Below are 23,060 nucleotides of genomic sequence, written 5' to 3' on the forward strand. Positions count from 1 at the left end.
GTGTCTGGACTTTGAACTTCGCAAGTATTTTTCTCCACACTTTGGTGGGACAGGATGGGATGGAGTCGAGTATACCCCTTCCCCAAGTCCACTTAGGCTCATGATAAGGCCTCAGCGCGCTTGCTCTGGTTAACGAGTTTCCCCTGTATCCAATCTCCTGATCGGCCTTGTTAAGAACAGCTGTGCGCTGAGGTAGTTCAGAATGGTTCCTTTTTGGCTCTCCCCTGCAGGAAGCCTGAAGGAGTTTTTCCTCCAAGGTTTGCTGTGAGAACCTGCTCATGTTCTAGAAGGTAAAACTCAAAAGTTTGGGGCTCCGCCTAAGACTGGGTCCCCTGTAGTTTTTAACTTTCAGATTTGTGCACATTGAGCCTTCTGTAATTCATTGAGTGCATTTCAGGTTTCCTATCCTGTCACTGGTTCCCACCATAGCTTCTGCTCAAGAATCTCTGCCCAGGTAAGCTTTATTTGCCTGTCTGTCTCCCCATCATTGGGAGCAGTGGTTTGTTCTGTGCGCTTCCTCTCTTATGAATCCAAGAGAGTTGCTTAGTTTTCAGTCCATTCAGTCTTTTGGTTGCTGTTGTTTTTTGGCCATGCTGTGTGGCCTGTGGAACTTTTCCCACCGGGGATTGAACTGCGGCCTCCTGTAGTAGAAGCATGGAGTCTTAAAGCTGGACCACCGGGGAAGTCCCACTTAGCTTTCAGCTTGTAAGCCCTTAGTGGTGATTGTAAGGTCCTTATATTCAGGACTAAAAATGGTATTTGTGGGTTTCTGGCCCCAGCTGGAGGGACTTATGAATCTCCAGGCTACCTGGGTCCCAGCCGAGATATACTGTGTGTTATAAGCTTTTCCATTCAGGCCCAGGAGAAACATTTGCATGCAGAAGAGTCTTCCTGCTCAGAAAATAAGATGGGATCCTGCCTGAGATAAGATCTGTGGCTATACAGCAGTCCCTTGGGATCTGTGAGGGACTGGTTCTGGGACTCCCTGCAGATGTGAAAAATCTGAGGATACACAAGTTCCTTATATAAAACGGCATATAGCACACACATCTTGAATACATTAAATCATCTCTAGATTACTTATTCCTGATACAGTGTAAATGTTATTGTAAATACAACATACATGCTGTGGAAGGCAGCTATGCTAACCATTATACCACCAGCACCTCTGTAAATGCTACATATAAATCATTACTAGAGTGCGGAAAATTCAAGGTTTGCTTTCTGAAACTTTCTAGAATTTAATTAAAAATTTTTCTTTTGTCCTGGTTGAATTTGTGGATGAGGAACCTGTGGATAGAGAGAGCTGATTGTACAATGTAGGCCAGACAGTGAATGTTCCCATGGCCAGTCATCAATCCTGTGAGGCTTGAGAATTAAACTCAAATGCCCAGAAATAACACCTAGAGTCCCCAGGCTTTGTCATTTATATCCACTTTGACTGTGTAGGTCCCTTTAGTCCTTTTGAAACTTCACTGTAGGTTTCTTGGCTGACAGCGTAATCTGCTGCTTGGGTGTGTGGGCTCACGTTACCCACTCTGTTCAGACGCTTCCTTTGTTGTCATGAATATGCTGACCAAGAGGATGTGGGCCCAATTTCACCGCCTACTCTTATTCTATTTTTTTTCCAGGAAAAAATGGGAAAATGGTTACTTATTTGTTGTGGTAAAATATGTGTAACATAAAAGGTATCATTGTAACCGTCTAATGGCATTAAGTACATTAATCCACACTAGTGTGTAATCTTCACCACCATCCATCTTCAGGAGTTTTTCCTTTTCCCAAATGGAAGCTCCATAACTAACTCCTCATTCCTCCCACCCCCAGCTCCTGGCAACCACCAGGATTTCTGTCTCTGTGAATTCACTGAGGTAACTCATATGGGTGGAATCATACTGCATTTGCCATTTTGTGACTGACCTATTCCTCTTAGCATAATGTTCTCAAGGTTCATTCAAGTTATAGCATGTGTCAGAATTTCTTTCCTACCACATTTTGTCAAACGATTCATCCCTTGTTGCTTCCACCTTTTGGCTATTATAAATAAATCTTTTTGAACATGGATGCACAAATATGTTTACATTCATGATTTCAGTTATTTTCTGTATATACCCAGAATTGGAACTGCTGGACTGTATGGTAACTTTTGTTTTTTCTGAGGAATTGTTATGCTGTTTCCCTCAATGGCTATCCCATTTTACATTGTACCCCACAGCAATTTTTCCACATTCCTACCAATACTTTCTTTCTCTCTCTTCCTCCCTGTTTTTCTTTTTCACTCTCTCTTCTTCCCTCCCTTCCTTAATGGTAATAGCCCTCCTAATGGGTGCAGAGTGGTATCTCACTGTGGTTTTGGTTCGCATTTTCCTCATGGTTAGTTATATTCTGCATCATTTCATGTGTTTATTGATCATTTGTATATCTTTGGAGAAATGTCTATTCAAGTCTTTTGTCCATTTTCTAATGAGTTTGTTGGGTTTTGAGTTGGGTTAGAAATATGATTTTTTTTTTAATGGTCTTTACAAAATAAAAGAAAGTGAAGTTGCTCAGTCGTGTCCGACTCTGCAACCCCATGGACTCTAGCCCACCAGGCTTCTCCATCCATGGGATTTTCCAGGCAAGAGTACTGGAGTGGATTGCCATTTCCTTTGCCAGGGGAATCTTCCTGACCCAGGGATTGAACCCAGGTCTCCCGCATTGTAGGCAGATGCTTTACCGTCTGAGCCAAATGTTAAATAGTAGTTACAAAATAAATATTTTTAAAAATACTGTGAAAAAACTATGGAGGCCAAATTCCTTTAGCCAGGTGGCTCTTGCCCAAGTACTGCTTGGTCACTGCCTTGGCCTTATGTGCGGATGGCTCTGAGGGGCATTGTCCAGAAAGCAAAGCCTGGTGGGAAGGACTAAATGGAGAGCATTCACTGTTTATAACACGTCGTGGTTTTCATCTGAGCCACCTGGGAAGCACCCCCTGGGTTGGGAAGATTCCGCTGGACAAAGGCATGGCAACCTACTTCAGTATTCTTGCCTGGAGAATCCCCATGGACAGAGGAAACTGGCGGGCTACAACCTGGGGGGGCGGTTGTAAAGAGTTGGACACAACTGAGCAACTCAGCACAGCACAGTGTTTCCCAAAGGCCCGTTTCTTCCTTTTTATTACCAAAGCCAAAATCCATATGCCTCATCTGTGCTCACCATGGCAATGAAAGCAAATGATGTATTTAACTTTGTTTAATAAAGGGCTTTACCTGGTGAGGAGTCAGAGAAAACTTCTCATCAACTGAATGTGAAGTATTAAAGACTTTTGTTTAATTGCACAACTTTCCACCGAAGAATATTCCTTTATAAAACATGTATTGATTGACTGACTGTTTACAGGAAGAGAAAATGGCACATTTATACAAAAGTATATTAAATGAGATAACTCAAGGAGACAGCAACTGACCAACACTGATCTCTTCCAGCACTGCTGGGAAACGTGCTGTCAGTGGGCTCAGTGGAACTGACCTGGACTGGAAGGTCCTAGGACTGATTTCTCTCCCCACTACTGTCTTGCTGTCTGACCTGCCTCATGGACTTCTATTTCTTCCTGGATAAACAGGGCTTAATAACCCCTCCTTGGAGAGGTTTGTGGACAGTATGAAAGGTTTTTTAAGTGGAAGTGCTCTTTAGATGTAATTTTCTATGCAAACTGTCCTTTTTCCACATCCTCCTAGTCCTGGGAACAAGCTTGGGAGTCGGGAATGCTTGACCTGAAATATGGTCTGAGCCTCCTCGAGTGTTAACACTGATTACCAAGCGCCCTGGACCTTGCCTCTTGAAGGTCAATCAGATTTTTTTCTGCTGTTATCATTATTGTCCTTGACATTTTCCACTTGGCAGCTTGCATGCATCCTCCTGACCTGCTGGGAAGCTATAGCCATCCCTCTCTATCACAGCCTGGCAAAGGCACTGCTGGGGGCAGCCAGGGTGGCCCTGGTCATCAGTGACCCACCCCAAGACAAGCCCAGTGCTTGCTCTTAAAACTCCTTCCCTCCCCTGCTCAGGCCTCAGAGGTGCCTCCACACAAGCGAGCACAGTTGTCCAGGTCAAAGTCTCTAAAGACAGAAAGCCTTCTCACAGATCCTGAGAATACACTTGAAGACCTCCAGGAATCTCTGGGTCTCGGTGGAGGGAGCAGTGTTCTTGGAGACCCAGTGATGGAGGCATGGCCTTTCCACGCCCCAGACCCTCCCTGCTTCCAGGCTGTGCTAGGACAGACCTGCTGTCTGGGTTACCTTGGGCAAGTTCATCAGCATCTTGAGCTTCAGTGTCCTCTTCTATAAAGTTAGAATGGTAATATCTATCTATTCAGTATGATGAGAGGGCTAAAAGAGACAGCAAACTTAAAATGCCTGGTATTCGGGGTAAGCTTAAAAAAGTTAGTTCTTCCACTTAGAGGTGGAGAAAAGTACCAGGGACAGGGCTGAGAGACATTTTCCAGGCACATGCCTGAGGAGCAGGCTGTCCATTCTTCATCTCCACGGAGCTGGGGTCCAAGGACTGGGCACCCTCCTGCCACCCAGCGAGTCTCCTGTCCATGGTGTTTTCCTGGGGTGTGGGAGAGCTGTAGTAGCTAGAGTCGGTGTCCTATAGGCCCATCCTCTGTCCTCCTTCACCACTTCTGGGAGGCTTAGGAGCCCTGGTACAATCACAGTTCCTGGGGGTCTGCCTGATGGCCAGATTGTTCCAGACTGAGTAGGAAGATTGGGCTCCTCGCTGTGTGCTTCTCTACAAATGACCACAGCTGTCATTATGCAGGGCCGAGCCAGTGGAGAAAATCGTGTAACTGCAGATCAGGGCCATGAAAAATTTCATGGTTTCCAGAATCCACCCTTAACAATCCTTTTGTCACAGGCCAGCTCCTTTTCCTGTGTTCCCTTAGCTGCTCTTCCAAACCTTAACCCTTGCCCGGAAGTCTCCTGACTTGCCTCTGCCCTCGCCCTCTTCACACATGCACTGGCCTCCACTATTCCAGGAAAACCAGTGTGCAAGGTGCTGCCTTCCATTCCCAGCCTGCGCCTTCAAAGTTGTCCATCTGGCCGCAGGCCCTCCCTCCTCCTCTCCAGCCTGAAGAGATGGGAGGCCTTGCCTTCTACTCAAGGGCACTCCTTCTGTAGTGAACTTGTGTTCTTTTTCCTCCTCTGTGTCCCTTCTTCTGGCAAAGAAGCCCAGTTGCCCTTTTGGAACCATCCTCTTTCTTTCTTTGCCCACGTGGTTGAGTTGGCATTGACCCCACCCCAATTCCAGAGAGGACATGTAACCAATTTAGAGCCAAACAAAACATTCCAACTTTTTGGCCACAGAAATAGGTCAGAGTGAGCACATAAATGAAACCTGGGCCCCTCAGAATCAGTCCAGAGCCACTGAGATGTAGTTTATTTTACTGAGCCCATCAGGCTTATGGGTCATATAATGATGGAGATGGGGCACCATATTTGCCACAACATGGGTGCAGACTGCTTGAGAAAAGTGGAACTGGGAAGGGGGGACGGAGGGAGAGGGAGATGCCTGGCAACATTTTGTTGAGTCTTTGGAGGCAGCCATGCCTGGATTTTTTTTCAGTTACATGAATTAATCAGTTTTCTTTTTCTCTTAAGTGGGTCGCGTCACTGGAACTTTGAACTAAAGAGGCCTGGAAGAAAACACCCTCCCTTCTAAACCCTAATGTCACTAGAAAAGGATTATATCTGTCTGTGTTGCTCATTCCAGCACCTCAGGGTAGTGCCTGGCACAAAAGTCAGTATTCAGTAAATATTTCATTAAATAATATTAACTAACACTGCCTGTAACTAGGGCTGATGATCCCTTCTCTTCACCTCACCTCTGTCTTTCTTTCTCATTTCCCTTCCCATCTTTCGAGCCTCTCCCTTCCTCAGACATTGTAAATGTTCATGTGCCCTTAATCCTAAAAATAAAACCAAGCACATAACAACAAAATAAAAAAAAAAATCTTCCTTCCTTATGGCCTTTCTTTCTAGCACCCTGACCTACTTTTCCATCTCTTCTGAGCTCTTCAGAAACGTATTCTTAACTCACAGCAACCTGGCTTCTGTCCCAACTCTTTCAACAATGTCACGCTTATCACCGACATGAGAGAATGTAGTCAAGACTTTGCAACCCCTCATTATATCTGCATAGCCGGCTGATCCCCCTTCTTTCTAGGAGGCAGGATATCCCTCAGAATCCCAGACTCTTCCTACTGAATCTCAGCGCACGGCTCTTCCTTTTGCCTGAAAGCTCTGCTTGAAGTCTGGCCTTCCGTTAGAGCATCTGAAATTTCCTTCCTGCCTTGGAATTGCCGTGGCACAAGCTTTCTCCTTGGCCTTTGTGTTTTTCCCCAGGTGGCAAAGTAGGTCAGGCCTCAGTTGTCCAGGGTGTTCAAGGCCCACACTCATGTCACACACTGACCTTCAGACTTATGCCAAGTCTCATACCACAGCTGGCACTCTCAGCTCAATCATTTTCAGGGGCCAGTCTTCTAGGTCAGCCCTTTAGGTATTGAACTGGGAGTGTTCTCTGCCACCTCTCGGATTAGGTTAGAGTGAAGTTTCATTTTATTCAGGTTATTGTACTATCACCTAAGGCAATAGCTGGAATAACAACCACCAAAGGCCATTTCCGGAGGGAGACTATGAAAGGAAGTGCCTTGTCTCCCTGATCCAGGAATCCCTCTGAAGGTTAATCCTGGCTGGTTCTGATGACCTAGCAGGTAGTGGAGGATTCCAGGCATCTAAGTCAAAAAGCGTGACTTCATCTATACAACAAGTGAATGTGCACAAATGAATACTTTATAAGGCTTAAGAGGTAAATGATCTCTGTTCATCCTGCTGGCTTTGGAAAACCACCATGTCCTCCCGTGGCTCCATCTATTTCATTTATCTATTCAGCAAACATTTGGCAATGTCTACCACCTGCAAGGGGGTTATTATCCATATAAAAACAAAACTCATGCAGATAAATAGCTTTAATAAAATGTGCTATTAAATTTTAAATAGGTTTCCTTCTGTTAAAGGCCACATGGAGCGTTAAGAGTTAAGTCAACAAGTGTGAAGTACTCATTTAATCTGGTAAACCAGGTCATCTCATTCCATGATGACTAAACTTGGTTCCATATCAGAGTCTAGCACCATCATTTGGGGTGGACCCTGGAATTTTTAACAGTGCCCCTGAGTGATTCTGATGTGCCCCTAAGTTTATCATGGATCCATTTCGCCCTTCAGAACTGAACTTAATATCTAGGGGTCGTTTAATGGTATCTCCTTCTTGAAAATGGGTCATTTCTTGATTCTCTGGGCTTCCCAGGTGGTGTGGTGGTAAAGAATCTGCTTCCCAATGCAGGAGACGTAAGAGATGGGGGTTTGATTCTTGGGTCGGGAAGATCCCCTGGAGCAGGAAATAGCAACTCACTCCAGTATTCTTGCCTGGAAAAATCCCATGGACAAGGAGCCTGGTGGGCTACAGACCATGGGGTCACAAAGGGGTTGGACACGATTAAGCATGCACACTCACACTCACTCGTTTGCTCAATTCTCTAACCATTCTTCCTTCGGTTCCCTCCTGTCCCCTTTTCTCAGCCTTTCCCCCTGCTAATTCTTTTCTACAAGCCACACATTAGCTTTCTATGGCTGTCAAAACCTCAAACTTAGTGTTTTGAAATAAAACAGATTCATTATTTTACTGTTCTGTAGGTTAGACGTCCAATGTGGGTCTCTGTGCTAAGACCAAAATATCAGCAGGGCTGCGTTTCTTTCTGGAGATGCTAGGAGAGGATCCACTTCCTTGCCTTTTGAGCTTCTAGCGGCTGGTGGCCGTTCTCCATCTTCAAAGTCTGTGATGGCCGGTGGAGTCTTTCTCACGTCATGTTCTGACCATGCATCTATAGTCACATCTGTGTTTCGGGGTCTCCTCCTTCCTTCCTGCTCCACTTTCAGGGGCTCCTCCCTTCCTCCGTCTTCAAAGCCGGCCACTTCCCACACTGTGTCACTCTGACCTCCTCTTCTGTTTCCTGCTTCCACTTTGAAAGATTTCTGTTATTGTGTTGGGCCCACATGGCTAATCTACAGTACTGTTTTAAGGTCTGCTGGTGTGCAGCCTCCTGAGGGTTTGGATGTGGATGTCTTTGGGGGAGGGCATCACTCTGCGGCTGCAGGGCCCTTCATTGTTGTTTATCCTCTTTGCCATTTTCAGAGGCTAAACAGGCCACGTGAGTGAGTGAGGCAGGATGGAGAGACAGAGTGAACTGGATGTCCCTTTTAAATGGGCAGCAGCTAATCCACTCTGGCTATGTTGCTATGTGAGAATGTGGTCCCAGATTCGCCAGATCTTCTGATTTTTTTTTTTTAATCTGGAATTTTGGATTTCCTTTCTTTGTTATATCCTCCAACTTTTAAATGTTGGCTAAGAGTTTAAATATTTAAAGGTATCATACAAGCCAAACCAAACACATCTACTGATGTATGTAGCCTCGAGCTGTCCATCTGTAACCTCTGCCCTGTATGTTATCACCGGAAACAATTTCACTAAGCCCAAGCATTCAACCACCCCCAACACTATGCAGGATGACTCCCAAACCTCTGAGTCCATCTAGACCTCTCTGACTAGCTGAGAACAGCATCTATGACTATATTCCCCAGGGCCATACCCACTCATGAGCTCCCTGGAAAAATCTGCTTCTCAAGCTTGAAACCTGGGGGTCCCTTACTTTCTGATTCAATGGCCCCATAATTCATTCCACTTTTGCACTTTACAGGGGTCCTTGATTGTCCCTTTGCTGGATTATTGTCACACTCTTTATATGCATTCTGTAGGTTTCGTTCTTCATCCTGACCTGATTGCAGCCTAAGCTCTAAAAGGCAACAGGCCACCTGAACTTTCACATCTACTGAACATCCGCAGTGCTCTCCAGTATCCCACAGGATGTAGTCCAGAGTCATCAGTATGGTCTTCCATGCCTGTCGTGATAACAGCCTGCATTACGTCTCCAACCTCCTCTCTTACTGCTTTCTCATTGCTGGCTGGGATTCCTGTTATTACAGAATAGTCACTGTAGCCCCTCTGAACTTGATGTGGTATAACACCTGCTCATCCCTTGGCCTGAAGTGCCCTTCCCCATTCATATACCTGGAAACCTACTGATCCTTAAGCCCAAGCTCAGGTCTTGCTCTGTGAGATGTTCCCTCTTTCCCCTCTGCCTTTTCACAGCCCTTCCTTGCAGCTTTCACTGCTTTGCTTATGCATTTTTTATTGAACTTGTCTCATGTGACTTCAAGAATTTGTTCACACATACGTCTCCCATCTTTGTGTTGTATCATCTTTTTGTCACGAGTACTTAACCCCGGGCCTCACAACAGAGGTGCCTAATAATATTTCTGAATGAACGAATGAATGAAGGAACCATGCTAGACAGATGGCATCTGTCCTATTTATAATCATAATTACCCCAAGGAGTTGTAATTCTTTGATGAGTTTCTCATTTCTCCCTTCAAATAAGTTTCTATCTTCCGCCAGCTGCAGAAGCTCTTTGAATGATTTAAAATGCAGAATTCAAAATTGGCTGCCAAGAAATGCCACTTCATTTCCTTTCTAAAATAACACAATTTTCCCCCATGACCCAGACGAAACAACAACCCTTGGCTAATGTTTCATATAAAGGGGATTTTTTTGGTAAAAGGAGGGTTAAGGAGAGTGAATTTTAGTTTTTCTCATTTCCTTGGTCTTCCGTAGGTGTTCCTGTCCAGGTGTGAAGACTCTTTCCTGTCTAAATGTGCAGGGGAAAGCCACACCAGGTCAGGTATTTAATCCTGCAGTGACGCCTCCTCAGGAAGTGCCAGGGACCTGTGAACCTTGCAGCCTCCTGCAATATAGTCATAGATCTGGGCAAGAATGACAATTTACAAGACGTTTCTCTCTCAGACAGGGAGCAGATTAGTTTTCTAAAAATGGAAGGACAGGCACAAAGCGGCACTTGTCATCCTGGGGAGCCTGGCCAGCAAACCTTGTAGACTGACTGGAAGAGGTGGGCTGAAGATCAGCCTTAAGGGCAGTCTCACAGTCACTTACCATTGGCCCAAGTGTAGCAGGGCAGACTCCAGGGGCAAAAGTGAACATTCAGCTCCTGGACCCACACCACTTTTCAGTTAGTTACCAGACAGATCGCCTGGTAAAGATTGTAGGGAGAAATATCAATAACGTCAGATATGCAGATGACACCACCCTTATGACAGAAAGTGGAGAGAAACTGAAAAGCCTCTTGATGAAAGTGAAATAGGAGAGTGAAAAAGTTGGCTTAAAACTCAACATTCAGAAAACGAAGATCATGGCATCTGGTCCCATCACTTCATGGCAAGTAGATGGGAATACAATCCAATACTTTGGCCGCCTGATGCAAAGAACTGACTCATTTGAAAAGACCCTGTTGCTGGGAAAGATTGAAGGCAGGAGGAGAAGGGGCCAACCGATGATGAGATGGTTGGATGGCATCACCGACTTGATGGACATGAGTTTGAGCAAGCTCTGGGGGTCGGTGATGGATAGGGAAGCCTGGCATGTTGCAGTCCTTGGGGTCGCAAAGAGTCAGACATGACTGAGCAACTGAACTGAGCCAGACAGCAGTCATTGTTTTGTTGTTTGAGGTTTTCCTCTTCTCCTATCTCCCTGGATATCAGGCCCCCCTGCTCCTTGAGGGAAAGGCACAAGAGGAAAAAGAATTAACACCCACTGCACACCTAACGCAAACTAGGAAGTGCATTAGATGCTTTAGAGGCTTTCTTCTTTTAAGGTTTTTTAATTTTATTTGCATTCTTAAATCTCCATTTTACAAGTGAGGAGACAGGATGGGTGAGGCCTAGTAACTTGCTTAATTCTACACAACCAGGAGATGGTAGGGCTGAGGTTTATTCCCCGTAGGTGTTATTTTAAAGCCCATGTTCATTCCACATATGATACTGCCGATACAGGAAAATGGTTGTAAAATCTAATTTTTGTGTTTCCCGAAACTTCAGCTTATGTTATGTCATCCAGTTTATGGTCTTATTGGACTAATATGTCCAAAGTATTCTCAGGCCAATATTCGGGCAATCAATCGACGCACATTCTGTAGAGAGGTTACTAGATTGATCCAAAGAGGCATAAGACTCAACCCTAACTTGCCAGTACTTGCAGGCTGTCTGAAGAGATGAAGAAAGTGAAGAGTAACCCAAGAGCACTGTCACAGCATAGGAACTGTGGCAAGTAAGCATGTCAGCAACTCTGGATCTTTCTACTGTGACACTCACAATGTGTGATACACTCTCCTGGGTGTTTGTGGGGTCGTAGCTGTCACATCTCCTTTTTTGCCCACTTAAAGTGTATTCAGTTCAGTTCAGTTGCTCAGTCGTGTCTGACTCTTTGAGACCCCAAGGACTGCAGCACCTCAGGCTATCCTGTCCATCACCAAGCCCTGGAGCTTGCTCAAACTCATGTCCATCAGGTTGGCAATGCCATCCAACCATCTCATCCTCTGTTGTCCCCTTCTCCTCCTGCCCTCAATGTTTCCTAGCATCAGGGTCTTTTCCAATGAGTCAGTTCTTTGCATCAGGTGGCCAAACTATTGGAGCTTCAGTATCAATCCTTCCAATGAATATTCAGGACTGATTTCCTTAAGGATTGACTGGTTTAATCTCCTTGTAGTCCAAGGGACTCTGACAAGGCTTCTCCAACACCACAGTTCAAAAGCATCAATTCTTTGGCACTCAACTTTCTTTATGGTCCAACTCTTACATCTAAACATGACTACTGGAAAAACCACAGCTTTGACTAGATGGATCTTTGTCAGCAAAGTAACGTCTCTGCTTTTTAATATGCTGTCTAGGTTGGTCATAGGTTTTCCTCCAAGGAGCAAGTGTCTTTTAATTTCATGGTTGCAGTCACCATCTGCAGTGATTTTGGAGGCCAAGAAAATAAAGTCTGTCACTGTTTCCATTGTTTCCCCATCTATTTGGCAGGAAGTGTTCAGAGCAGATGCCATAGTCTTAGTTTTTTGAATGTTAAATTCAATGTAATATAAAGTGTGTTAGACTGCAAATAATTGCGAGGATTTTGTCAGAGATCACTCCAATCAGAAAGGATCTTTGGCATTTTAATTATTAGTAACTAAATATCAGTTGCAATCTCACAACGAATGACAGGATATCCTTGTGTGTGAAGCTACTGAGCCCAAGAATCACTGCAGGGGACTGCCAATGGTCTCATGTGGACCAAACACACTGTGAGATGAGAGGAGGGGGACCTTGATGGGGCTGAAGCACACTAGGGTGTCTTGTAGGAAATCGCAGATGCTATAGATTCAAGTCGGAGAAGGCAATGGCACCCCACTCCACTACTCTTGCCTGGAAAATCCCATGGAAGGAGGAGCCTGGAAGGCTGCAGTCCATGGGGTCGCTGAGGGTCAGACACAACTGAGCAACTTCACTTTCACTTTTCACTTTCGTGCATTGGAGAAGGAAATGGTAACCCACTCCAGTGCTCTTGCCTGGAGAATCCCAGGGATGGGGGAGCCTGGTGGGCTGCCGTCTATGGGGTCGCACAGAATCGGACACAACTGAAGTGACTTAGCAGCAGCAGCATAGACTCAAGTCTAGCATTGTTCCTGACACGTGGAGACTCACAAATGAGCTGAACTGAAAAATGCAGGGCAACAATGCCAAAGACCTGCAAATTCTGGCCAGTCGCATCCAAGATCCAGCACAAGGCAGGACCTCCTTCCTTCAATGCAGACAGACAGGTAACCGCCCCCACCCCCCCGCCCGCCTCCCTCCCTGCAGCTTCATTGTCTCAGTGAATCAGGCAGACTGAATTTTCTAAAGGAACTGCATGACTTATCAAACTGGACTATGTTTTAAATTGAATAACATGAAAACTCATTTCTCCCTTAGCCAGAGAATAGGGGCCAGAGGCAGAGTGGAGTGGCGGGAGGTCAGATTAAAAAGGGATAATGTAAAGGAGCTATATATTCTCTGCCCCGAGTGGGGTGTGAAATTAATTTTATGACTTTGTAACACTTATATTGCTCTTTGCTGATTTTTCAATTTTAGATATTCTCTTATACCACTCCATGGCGTTTTCTCCTTTTTCATCGTAATTTCTGAGAGTTAATAACACTGTCTTTAGTTTTTCTATTGGTACCTTTATGCAACTTCAGATTACATTCTTAAATCTCTCTTTCTTGTCCCATCTACTTTCAGTGATACCCCAAGTTTCTATCATGTAAGATAAGGGCACTTCACATCTTCCACCTTCTAATTTCTATCATTTGGATAATTAATGTTTATCTTCTGTAACTATATTTGAGTCTTATTATACATTATATATAGGTTGATCAAAATAGTCAAGAATCAAAAACAAAGTTGTTATTTTGAGTATGAAATACTTTTCACTCCAGGGCCATGTCAATATCACGATGCTAGCACCTTCTGGGTCACAGCTGTCATTGTAACAAATTTAGCTTAGCACCTACTACACACCATGGTTGCATAATGGCTTGCTAAACAACGCAGATTTATAGTTTCCGGAGTCAGAAGTCCTTCGTGAGTCTCCTTGGGCTAAAATCAAGGTGTCAGCAATGCTGGTTTCTTCTAGAGGCTCTAAGGGAGAAAATTTGTTTCCCTGCCTTTTCCATCTACTAAAGGTCACCGAAATTCCTTGGCTGGTGGCATCTTCCTCCATTTTCAAAGCAGTATTTCTCTGGTCCTTCTTCACTCACCACATTTCTCTCTGACCATAGCCCATAAAAGTCCTCCGTTACTAAAGACTTATATGATTTGATTGGGTTTACCTGGATAATCCAGGATAATCTGCCCATCTCAAATTCCATAATTTTAATCACATGTGCAAAATCCCTTCTGCTCTGTAAGGTAAGACGAGCACAGGTTCCAGAGGTTAGAGCATGGACATCATTGAGGAGTTACTGTCCTGCCTACCACCCAAAATGAAATGTTCCTGATGTTGAGAAAAAATGGATTCTACCTTTTAGGCCTCATCAGTTGCTCAAAATTCACACCACATTTTTAATGTGCTTCATTTGTAGACTGCAATGTTCTTACTTAGGTTTTACCAAATCCTTAATAATACCTTTCTACTTTTTTCTGTATTGTTAATCATCTACATCTTTAATTTTTTTTAAAGATTGAAGTGTGATTGAGTCTTTTTTTTTCTTTAAAAAAAAAACAGTGATTTTTTGAGCTCACCTGATTCTTGTTCTAGTTTGGACTAGTTGTTGTCTAGGCCTACTGTTCTGTCTTCACCTTGGGTTTCTTGTCCTTGAATTCTTGGTAAAGCCCACTACTTATACTCTACATCTTCGTATTTGTCATTTTTCGCTCTAATTCCCAAGTAACTTCTCATGAAACAATGAGTGGAAGAGAACATCTCTGAGTTCTTCTATGTGAAAAGTGACCTCTCTGAATCTTTTGCATTGCTTTGTTGTATTCACTTGTATTCCCTTGATTCTGATTTCTAATATAATTTGGCTTTCTAAAAAGAAAACTATCATTTATATTTTTCTGTGAATTATTTGTGTTTTTTCTTCAAAACTTTAGTTGGATTATCTTTTGCTAGAGCTATATTTATATGTAGTGAAGATTAATCCTTTGTAATAAATACTGCAAAATTTTCATCCAGAATAACAGTTATTAAAAAATATTTTTGTGCATTTTTATTTTGTATATTTAGAATTTATCTTTTAAATTTGTAGTGTTCAATCTCTTATGAGTTCAGCTTTTGGGATTTTGTTTAGGAAGACTTATGTATTCCAAGTTATACAAATATTCTGATTTTTTCTAATAAATATGTACTTTTATTGTTTATTTTTAATCCATCTTGAATTTGATTCTGTTATGATAATTTGTTAAAAATTTCAAACAAATCAACACCATTTAGATATTCAGTTTATCTTCCGCCCCCCCCCCCCCCGTTTGAAATACAATCTGCATTAGATTATTAGCTTGTATGTTCTTGGGACTATTTCTGAACTATTGTTTTGTGTTGATCTGGTCCCTCAGCTGTACTGTGTTGTTTTAATTACAATAGTTTTAAACTCTAGATACTCAGGACGGCTTAACCTCTCCTTGTTATTTTACTGAATCATCTTAATGAATTGTATATGTGTATTCTTATAAAATCTTGAGAATAAGGTTGATAAACTCCATAAAAATTATCTAGGATTTTGATTGGATAACATTGAATTTATAGATTAACTTGAAGAAACCTCACAATATTGACTTTAAAACTTTTTTTTTAATTGGAGGAAAATTGCTTTACAGTGTTGTGTTGGTTTCGGCAGCAGTATTGAGGACACTATTTGCAGGGAGATGCAGATATAGAGAATAGACAAGTGGACACAGCGGGGGAAGGAAAGAGTGAACGGAGTGAACGGACAAAGTAGCATTGACAAATATACACTACCACATGTAAAACACAATATTGACTCCTGTTAAAGAAAAAATCGTCCTGACACTTGTTAAAATGGTAATGAAGACTTTATTCAGGACTACTGCAATAGGTGTCAAGACTATCACATAACGGGAGAGAGATCAGGTTCAATTCTAAATGCAACAAAGACAAGCGAAGATTATAGCCAATGAGCAGAGCGGGGTGTCAGTGGATGAAAAATTATTAAGAAGAGACACTGAGGGAGAAGGGGTTCTTGTAAACTGGCTTAACAGGATTCTTGCTGCAGGAAGGTAATGGTGATAAGATAGCAAGCATTGGCTGGGGGGATTCTCACTAAACTGACTTCGCACGTTTCTTTTAATGCAGGGCAAAGCAGGCTAAAGTCAGGTACCAATGATAAGGCTGAGTGAAAAAGGGCACAGAAGAGAAGGCCCAAAATTTGGTCAGAGACGGAGTTTTTGTCACTCTTTATATCCAGAAGCATAATGGTTCTGGATAGCATAAAGCACTATGTACTTCTAAAAAGATTCAGTTTTCTTTAATCAGAACTCACTCCTTTTTTGTTATATTTATTCTTCAGTGTGATACAATTTTTGTTAATATTGTGAGTGAGGCTTTAAAAATTACATTTCCTATTTTTTATTTGAGTCATATGGGGAAACCTTATTTCTGTAGGTTGATTCTGTGTTTAGCCATTTTATACTTCTCTCTTATTAAGTTTGGTCATTTTTCAATTCATTGTCTTAAATTTTAAGCATGTTTTTCCACTTTCAGTTCAGTTCAGTCCATCTCAGTCGTGTCTGACTCTTTGCGACCCCATGGACAGCAGCATGCCAAGCTTCTCTGTCCATCACCAACTCCCGGAGCCTATTCAAACTACTGTCCATTGAGTCAGTGATGCCATCCAACCATCTTATCCTCTGTGGTCCCCTTCTCTTCCTGCCATCAATTTTTCCCAGCATCAGGTCAGAAATAAAGAAAATCATGTATAATATCATATAAAAAATTAATCGCCAGTCCAGGTTCGATGCAGGATACAGGATGCTTGGGGCTGGTGCACTGGGATGACCCAGAGGGATGGTACGGGGAGGGAGGTGGGAGGGGGTTCAGGTGGTGAACATGTGTACACCCATGGCAGAATCTTGTTGATGTATGGCAAAACCAATACAATATTGTAAAGTAATTAGCCTCCATTAAAATAAATAAATTTAAATTAAAAAAAAAGGAAAAAGGACAGAAATGGTATGGACCTAACAGAAGCAGAAGATAAGAAGTGGTGGCAAGAATACACAGAAGAACTATACGAAAAAGATCTTCATTGATTTCTTTTAGGATAGACTGGTTTGATCTCCTTGCATTCCAAGGGACTCTCAAGGGGCTTCTCCAACACCACAATTCAAATTCATCAATTCTTTGGTACTCAGTTTTCTTTATAGTCCAACTCTCACATCCAAACATGACTACTGGAAAAAACATAGCTTTGACCATAGACGGACCTTTGTTGGCAAAGTAATGTCTGCTTTTTAATATGCTGCCTAGATTGGTCATAGTTTTTCTCCCAAGGAGCAAGCGTCTTTTAATTTCATGGCTGCAGTTACTATCTGCAGTGATTTTGGAGGCCCCCCAAATAAAGTCTCTCACTGTTTCCATTGTTTTCCCATCTGTTTGTCATGAAGTGATGGGACTAGATGCCATGATCTTAGTTTTCTGAATGTTGAGTTTTAAGCTGACTTTTTCACCCTCCTCTTTCACTTTCACCAAGAGGCTCTTTAGTTCTTCTTAGCTTTCTGCCATAAGGGTGGTGTCATCCGCATATCTGAGGTTATTGATATTTCTCCTGGTAATCTTGATTTCAGCTTGTGCTTCTTCAAGCCCAGCGTTTCTCATGATGTACTCTGCATATAAGTTAAATAAGCAGGGTGACAATATACAGCCTTGACACACTCCTTTTCCTATTTGGAACCAGTCTGTTATTCAATGTCCAGCTCTAACTGCTTTTTGACCTGCATACATATTTCTCAGGAGGCAGGTAAGGTGGTATGGTATTCCCATCTCTTTAAGAATTTTCCACAGTTTGTTGTGATCCACACGGTCAAAGGCTTTGGCATTGTCAATAAAGCAGAAGTAGATTTTTTTCTGGAACTTTCTTGCTTTTATGATGATCCAACAGATATTGGCAATTTGATCTCTGGTTCCTCTGCCTTTTCTAAATCCAGCTTGAACATCTGGAGGTTCATGGTTCATGTAATGTTGAAGCCTGGCTTGGAGAATTTTGAGCATTACTTTGCTAGCGTGTGTGATGAGTGCAATTTTGCAGTAGTCTGAGCATTCTTTGGCATTGCCTTTCTTTGGGATTGGAATGAAAACTGACCTTTTCCATTCCTGTGGCCACTGCTGTTTTTCAGATTTGCTGATATATTGAGTGCAACACTTTGACAGCATCATCTTTTAGGATTTTAAATAGCTCGACTGGAATTCCATCACCTCCACTAGCTTTGTTCATAGTGATGCTTCCTAAGGTCCACTTGACTTCCCATTCCAGAATGTCTGGGTCTAGGTGAGTGATCACACCATTGTGATTATCTGGGTCATGAATTTCCACTTTAGTGTCAATATTTAAACCTCTGTTTATTTTTTTGGAATTGTTTTGTTAAGGTCTCAGGAAAAGGTTGAATTATAAATGGTGTCTTGTTCTTCACTTAAATGTAAGTGCTTCCACTATTTCACTGTGAATTAAATGTTTTGTGATAGGTTTTTTGTAGTTACCACTATCATGTTATTATAGCTTCCTTCTATTCATAATTTATTAATACTAAGATTTTTAAAAAAATTTTAAAATTAGGTGTGAATGCTAATGTAGTGAATTATAATAATAGAATAATTGATTTATTAAGATTGAACTTCCTTTGAATTATTGGGGAAAAACCTATTTGAGTGATTTTCAAAGTGTACTTAGAAATTGCTAGTGGCTTAAAAGGAAAGATCTATGGTGTAATCTGATTCATATTCATTTCACAAATTTTCCTTTTATCTATTAATACTTACTAAGATATTTGCTAATTTCTTTGCTCACTATTGCTTCTTATATTCATCCACTCCTCCTCCTGGATTTACTTTCTTTCTTCCTGAAGTACTAAAAAAATATTTCTGTCAGTGAGGGACTGAGTGATTAGCTCTGACTTTGAAAATGTATTCCCTGTTTTTCCTTCTCTTTAAGGATAGCTTAGCTTGAAATGGGAGTCTAGGCTGACAGATACTTATTCTCAGCTCTTGAAAATATTACTCTGTGATCTTCCAGCATGTATACTTGCTAATAGAAAAAAGTCTGTCTAATTGCCTTTTTTGTAGGTTGTTTTTTCTTTCTATTTACTCTGAAGATTTTCTCCTATGCTTTGATGCTCTACAGTTTTCTCTGATGCTTAGTGTGAATTTGCTTTTATTTACCTTTCTTGATGTACTTATCAATCTAAGAACTCATGTTTCTTCAATTGTTGAAAATTCTCGGTCACTGTTGCTATGGCAGTTGAGTCTTTATTACTTTCCCTTTGATGTATTTTGGATCTTCTCATTTTATCCTATAATTCCTTTAAACTTTTACATACTTTTATCTCTCTGTGCCACATTCTGAGTTATTCATTCTGTTTTACTTTCCAGTTTTCAAATTCTTTCTTCAGCAGTGTGTAGATTACTATGCAATGATCTTCTGTTCCTCTCCTCAATGGATATATATATATATTTTAATGAAAGATTTTTTTAATTTAGGTATATTTGTTGCACAATATTTTATAAGTTATAGATGTCCAACATAGTGATTCCCAATTTTTAAAGGTAATACTTCATTATTTATTATAAAATATTGTGTGTTGTAAAATATGTCCTTAAGGCATTTATTTTGTACGTAATAGTTTGTACCTCTTAATCCCCTACGTTTTCTCTTTCCCTCTTCCCACTGGTAAACACTACATTTGTTCTCTATAACCATGAATCTGTTTCTTTTTTTGTTATATTCACTATGTTGTTTTAGATTCCATGTATGCATGCTGTGTTAAGTCACTTCAGGGCTGTCCTACTTTGTGTGGCCCTATGGACTGCAGCCCTCCAGGCTCCTCTGTCCATGGGGATTCTCCAGGCAAGAATACTGGAGTGAGTTGCCATGTTCTCCTCCAGGGGATCTTCCCGACCCAGGGATCTAACCCATGTCTCCTGTGTCTCGTGCATTGCAGGCAGATTCTTTACCTGCTGAGCCATTGAAGAAGCCCTTTTGTATTACAGGGTGGTTGTTGTTTTTGTTTTCCTTCTGGGTACACACCCAGGAGTAGAATTGCCAGACCATATGGCAGCTTTGCTTTTAGTTTTTTAAGGAACGTCCATACTGTTCTTCATGGTGGCTGCACCAGTTTACATTCCCACCAACTGTGTATGAGTGTTCCCTTTTCTCCGCACCCTCTCCAGCATTTGTTGTTTGTAGACTTTTTGAAGTTAGCCATTCTGACTGGTATGAGGTGATACTTCACTGTGGTTCTGATTTGCATTTCTCTAATAATTAGTGATATTGAGCATCTTTTCTTGTGCCTATATCTGTATGCCTTCTTTGGAAAAATGTGTGTTTAGGTCCTCTGCCCATTTTTTGATTGGGTTGTTTGTTTTTTTAATGTGGCCTATGGCTGCATATTCTCTGCTGACCCTAGGCAATAAAACCCCTTCGGCTGTCCTAGAGCTTCAAGCTAGTCTAATATTCCATGAGCCACCCTGACATTAGCTCCTTCTCATGCCAGGTTTTGAGCTTCCTCTTGTTTTCTAGCACTGTGCGGTTTCCTTTATTTTTTTTTAAATTGTCAGTAGCTTCACACTTCTGAGCTTCATCCACATTAAGGTTTGTAGCTCTAGTTTATTAATTTTATCTCCTATATAGAGCTCAACCATGTGGAGTTAACTTTATTTACTTGTTCATTCTCATTTCGATGGATACTTAGATTATTTTCAAATTTTTGCTGTTACAAGTAATGTTGCAATGATTTTTTAAATACATATCTCCTACAGGACAGATGAGTTTCTCTAGGCTCTATTGTGTGAGTGAAACTGGGGCTCACAGAGTACCTATATGGGCAATTTTACTAGATTTTTCTGGGTTGGCTTTCCAAAATGGTTGACTAGTTCATATCTCCAATGGCAGTGTAAGAGAATTTTGATTGCTCCACATTTTTGCTACAATTATATGTTAAGCTTTCTAGTTTTTGCCCAACTGACATGCATGTGATAGTCTTACTGTGGTTTTAGCCATTACATTCTTAACACTTTATGATGGTATGCCTGCTACACGTATCTTTTCCTGCATAACAAATTACCCCAAAAGTTAGCCTCTTAAAGCAACCCATTTATTAAGTACAGATGTTTCATGGGTCACAAATTCAAACAGATAGGAGCAGAAATGGTTTGTCTTGCCATTAAGATGTCTGGGGCATTAACTGGGAATATTATGCAGCTGGAAGCATCTCCACGGAGGGGGCTGGTGCCACCTAAAAGCATATTTACTGGAAAGGGACACAGACCTTGCTTCTCAATGGGAAGAACATCAAAGAGTTTGTGACCATGTTTAGAATGGCTGTCACCCCCCACAGGCACTGTTCAGTCATTTTCTCTAAAATAACATTCAGTTAACAGGGTGTAGTTTATTTTAAATAATATTTTACATGTTATAGTTAAATTTCATGTTTTTATAGAAAGATATTAAATGTTTCAAAAAAGTTTATTGAAGGATAAAAATAGTGAGAAAATAACAAAAGAAGTACTTCCTAATACTTTTAATATCTTAAATAGTGAAGTAGTTTTCAGTGAGAATATTAATTGGGAATCAGTGTATTGGAACAAGTAAATATTTGAGTTTGACGGTTTCCTAAATTATAACTGTGGCAAAGCTGTGGACAATGAAAATGAGAAGAGGGAAGATGCAGATATCTCTGAGAATAGAATTTTGTGGGATTGGTCAGTTCTTTGCCCCTAGCCGGTGATGTTGTTTACCAGGATAATTTCTTACTAAGTGGTATGGTACCAGTGTTTTTATGCCTCTCATTCTGGTAGACCTATAAAGTTTTCCCACAATGTACAAAATAATTATTTTCCATACAGATTTTTTGTTTTTTGTTGGTGAAGATGTAGAACAGATTTTAGTGAATATCAGCTTTTTCCCCCCCTTGCTAACACGTTTCTTCTGAGAACTGCACCTCCCACAACCCACGTAATTCTAGTGAGGCTGTTGTCATCTATATCCCCTTACTTGGGCAGAGGTAGGTTCTGACCCAGGCAGGACCACGAGTCTCATTCAGGTATTGACATAATTCACAAGAGAACTTCTCCTTCATGAAGGACTATGAACTCTTCTGAAAGTGCAAGCCTAGAGTGCTAGTGGTTTTATTTTCTGCCCCATGGAGAGTGTCTCCCGAAACTGAAGTCAATTCTGAGGAAAGCAGGGTTAAGAGGTGGAGTGAGAGAGAGGCAGAGTTCCAATGATAAATAGTTTGATCTTCAGTTCAGTTCAGTTCAGTCACTCAGTCGTGTCCGACTCTTTGCGACCCCATGAATCACAGCATGCCACGCCTCCCTGTCCATCACCATCTCCCGGAGTTCACTCAGACTCACCGCAATCAAGTCGGTGATGCCATCCAGCCATCTCATCCTCTGTCGTCCCCTTCTCCTCCTGCCCTCAACCCCTCCCAGCATCAAAGTCTTTTCCAATGAGTCAACTCTTCACATGAGGTGGCCAAAGTACTGGAGTTTCAGCTTTAGCATCATTCCTTCCAAAGAAATCCCAGGGCTGATCTCCTTCAGAATGGACTGGTTGGATCTCCTTGCAGTCCAAGGGACTCTCAAGAGTCTTCTCCAACACCACAGTTCAAAAGCATCAATTCTTTGGTGCTGAGCCTTCTTCACGGTCCAACTCTCACATCCATACATGACCACTGGAAAAACCATAGCCTTGACTAGACGGACCTTAGTCGGCAAAGTAATGTCTCTGCTTTTGAATATATTATCTAGGTTGGTCATAACTTTTCTTCCAAGGAGTAAGCCTCTTTGAATTTCATGGCTGCAGTCACCATCTGCAGTGATTTTGGAGCCCCCAAAATAATGTCAGCCACTGTTTCCACTGTTTCCCCATCTATTTCCCATGAAGTGATGGGACTGGATGCCATGATCTTCGTTTTCTGAATGTTGAGATTTAAGCCAACTTTTTCTCTCTCTACTTTCACCTTCATCAAGAGGCTTTTTAGTTCCTCTTCACTTTCTGCCATAAGGATGGTGTCATCTGCATATCTGAGGTTATTGATATTTCTCAGGCAATCTTGATTCCAGTTTGTGTTTCTTCCTGCCCAGCGTTTCTCATGATGTACTCTGCATACAAGTTAAATAAGCAGGGTGACAATATACAGCCTTGACGTACTCCTTTTCCTATTTGGAACCAGTCTGTCGTTCCATGTCCAGTTCTAACTATTGCTTCCTGACCTGCATACAGATTTCTCAAGAGGCAGGTCAGGTGGTCTGGTATTCCCATCTGTTTTAGAATTTTCCACAGTTTATTGTGATCCACACAGTCAAAG

This window comes from Capricornis sumatraensis, chromosome 2 (genome assembly GCF_032405125.1).
Source record: "Capricornis sumatraensis isolate serow.1 chromosome 2, serow.2, whole genome shotgun sequence".
NCBI lineage: Eukaryota > Metazoa > Chordata > Mammalia > Artiodactyla > Bovidae > Capricornis > Capricornis sumatraensis.